This window comes from Oratosquilla oratoria, chromosome 6, assembly GCF_046742065.1.
Source record: "Oratosquilla oratoria isolate Oo_2021 chromosome 6, ASM4674206v1, whole genome shotgun sequence".
NCBI lineage: Eukaryota > Metazoa > Arthropoda > Malacostraca > Stomatopoda > Squillidae > Oratosquilla > Oratosquilla oratoria.
In genome coordinates, this window is record NC_134782.1 from 80,005,119 (window position 1) to 80,009,412 (window position 4,294).

A 4,294-nucleotide genomic window follows, 5' to 3' on the forward strand; every position below is an offset into this window, starting at 1 on the left:
GTCGCTTGTTTGATTTTCTTGGTGACAATTACTTAATTCAGCATGTAAAAGAGCCCACAAGATATGGAAACTTACTCGATCTTTTGATTACTAGCCGCGAAAGCATGGTAACTGATGTAGAAGTCGGTGAATCTGTTGCAAATAGCGATCACAACCTAGTTAGATTCAAACTCCTAAACAATTTTAGAATAGATACTTGTGTTTCTAAAATACCCGATTTCAGTAAAGCTCAGTTCATAGAACTACGTCAGGAGCTTCAGCTTACAGATTTGGCGACAAAATTAAACGAAAGACCTGTAGATCAGATGTGGGAAATATTTCAAAATACGCTCACTAAGATGATTCAAACTTACATTCCTTTTAAGGACAGACGTCCCCCAAATCAGGCTCGCCCAAAGTGGCTCGACAAAGAAACTGAAAAAAGTATTGCTAAAAAGAGACAGGCTTATTAGAAATATAAGTGCTCGGGTGTATCTAATGACTATGAAAGTTATGTATCAATACAGAGAGATTTAAAAAAAGACAATAAGAAAAAGAAAACGACAATACGAAATGAACATCGCTGATAAATCCAAAGAGAATCCCAAAGAATTCTATAGTTACATTAGAGATAAAAAGGTTGTTAGGAATCACATTGGTCCACTATCATCTGCTGACGGTCAACTTGAATATTCAAATGAAGGAATGTGTAATATCTTAAACAATTATTTTAGCTCGGTATTCGTAAACGAAACACCTCAAGGTGAATTCCAAACTGAAACCTGTGAAAAGTCTAGGGTAAACTTACTCGGTATGGTAAATATAACAAAAGAAAAAATTAAAAGGTGTATAGACAAACTCAAAGTTAATAAAACACCAGGGCCTGACGGTTGGCATCCAAGAATCTTAAAGGAAATTAAAAATGAGATTGTTGTTCCATTAGAAATTATTTTCAAGAAATCCATCATATCCGGAGATGTCCCAAGAGAATGGAAGCTAGCTAACGTTACTCCCATATTCAAAAAAGGTGACAAAAAGAAACCAAATAACTATAGGCCTATAAGTTTGACTTCAATCGTAGGAAAAATAATGGAAACTATCATCAGAGATGCTATCGAACATCATTTAGAAAGTAACCGTTTGATAAATGATAGCCAGCATGGTTTCAGACGGAAACGTTCTTGCGTGACTAACTTACTCGAATTCTACAACACAGTTATCTCGAATTATGACAAAAGAAACAATATAGATTTAGTATATCTAGACTTTGCAAAAGCTTTTGATACCGTCCCACACGAAAGACTACTTACTAAATTAGCTTTGCATGGAATAAGTGGTAGCCTATTAGGTTGGACTAGTAATTGGTTGAATGATCGAAAACAGAGAGTTGTTTTAAATGGAAAAACTTCTGGATGGAAAAGTGTTGCAAGTGGAGTTCCTCAGGGTTCCGTTCTTGGGCCACTTCTATTCATAGTATATATAAATGATATAGACCATGGACTAAAATCTACTGTTTCCAAATTTGCTGATGATACAAAACTGTGCGGAGTGGCAAATGATCACTCAAACCAATTAGATATTCAAGAAGATTTAGATCAATTACAGCAATGGTCTGAAAAGTGGCTAATGAAATTTAACACAAGTAAATGCAAGGTAATGCACATAGGTAAAAATAACAGTAAGTACGATTACAAGTTATTTGGAAATTCGTTAACAAAAGTGGATAGTGAAAAAGATCTCGGCGTAATTATCAGTAACGACCTCAAATCATCCAAGCAGTGTATTTCAGCCTCTGAGAAAGCAAATAAGATTCTAGGACTGATTGCGCGATCTTTTGATCTCAAAAGTCCATCACTCATTAACAAGCTATATAAATCGTTAGTTCGTCCACATTTGGAATATGCTGTTTCCGTATGGTCACCGAATCTCATTAAAGACATTGACAGATTGGAAAGAGTACAACGGCGAGCCACAAAACTGATTCCAAATATCAAAAATAAATCATACGAAAATCGACTAAAACATATGAATCTGTTTTCCCTAAAAAAGCGTAGACTCAGAGGTGACTTGATACAGGTCTTTAAGATTCTAAAGGGAATTGACAACATCAAAAGTGACCAAATTTTTACATTCAATGAGAATCAGACAAGAAACAATGGTCTCAAACTCTCCGGAAATAGATTCAATTTGGAAGTAGGTAGAAACAACTTTGCCAACCGTGTAGTAAATGAATGGAATAAACTTCCTGCACAGGTAGTGCAATGTAGTTCAGTTCAAAGCTTTAAGAATCATTTAGATAAATACCTAAGTAAGATGCTGTAATGATTATAATTTATCTTATATTATTTGTTTTTGTTTTGTTATCATTTGTCTGTCTGATTTTTATTTATTATTAGTTATATGTCAATTTATTATTATTTACTATTTACCTGTTTGTTTATTATTTAACTATACCTATGCATTTATTTATGTATTTTATTTGTTATTTACATTATCATAGTTTTTATTTATTATTTTATTATTAATATGATTTTTTTTTTTCGCATCCGACCTAGATATGGATCAAAAGGTCTCCTGTCGGCATGCTCCGCCTTTGTAATCCTTTGTAAGATATATGTATATATATATATATATATATATATATATATATATATATATATATATATATATATATATATATACATATGTATATATGGCGGAGGCCATTGCTTTCTTTGTAACCTAACATTTTATACTGGACAAATATATCAAAACTAGAAACCTAACGTTGTATATAGGACAAATATATCAACTATTGACTTATTGAAATCAGTATAAGTTAAGGGGAGATACCTGTCTTGGATCATGGAAAATCATGAAATTATGTATTTTTCGCTGACGACACTAGGAGGTAGCCTGGACATTTATCGGTGCCACGCGTACGATTATTTACGCATATTGTTCCATTAAACCGTTTCAATGGCCCGGCCAACATACGCATGGGTCCGCGGTGTTGCCATATGGTAAATTATATTATTCATTATATATGTTTTTTCGATTATTACGAGTTTTTAGAAAAATTTCGGTTGTTATACGGTACGATCAGTTGGGCTGTGTGTGTTTCCCGGCAGCAACCCCTCCCCTCACCCCTCCACCTCTGTGATTTGAATTTGTACTGGTAAGGTGTGAATTTGTTTCACCCACATTTTTTCACGACTTAAGGTGTGACATAATCCAGAATGCCATGAATAAGTGAGACAAAGAAACGCAGAAGCCAGCAGATGTCTGCCAAGATGAAAATATTACACACAAAGGGTAAAAATGATAGTCCTGTGTCACTATGTAAGCAATTAGTGGAAGGCAAATTGGAAGAAGATAACATTTCTGTCCGTAAGTGTTCACTAATAGAGAATGAAACGATGGAAAAATTAGTGTGCCTTATCAAGTGTCAGGTGGAGCAAGTACTAGTGGATTCCTGGTGCATTCTAGATTACTGTGGAGTGTGCATGTGAGTATCTGATCATTACTGAAATGTTTGCTGGGGTGTTTATTGGCAGTACCGTATATACGGTACTAAATCTACCAATTTTCAATGAAATTACATGTGGAAAAATTGCTCTATTTTTCTTATTTCCTGTCCAATTTACAAAAAAATATGTATTTAATCTACACACTCTAAGGAAGAACTTTTATTTAATGGTTTTATCTGTAGGAAGCATAGTTTTTTGTGCAGCAGTAAGCAAATCTTTATCAAGCAATATCTAAAAACCCATATCTATGTTATTTTTTGTCATAAAAACTTTAATAACTTCTATACTCTTTGCTCTATCTTAAAAAAGTTAAATGCAAAATGATTCTCATAAAATGAGGAAGTTATTTACTTGGTAAAAACATTTCATCTCTCATAATGAATTTATAGATAATTTTGAATGAAAGTTCTGCTTTTATTTTGGTTAATTTATTGTTTTATATATATAATTTATAATTATATATATATAATTTATAATTTATATAATATATAATTTATAATTTATAATTATATATATAATTATAATATATAATAATAGGGAGGGTGGGAGGGGTGTGGAGTGTATTTAGGGATGAAATGGGTGGGAGTGTTTTTATGCCTTTCCCTTTTTGGTTACCTCCCTTGGAAGGGGGAAAAAGCCTTGGTATATATATAATTTCAACATTTTTCAATATATTTTTTTTATTCACGCAAAGTTTGTAGGAGATATGCATAGCTTTCAGGTAATATCTTTGCTTTGTAAATCAAGCAACATGGGAACTAGTTATTCATATTTACAGAGTAACTATTTAGATAAATAAATAGATA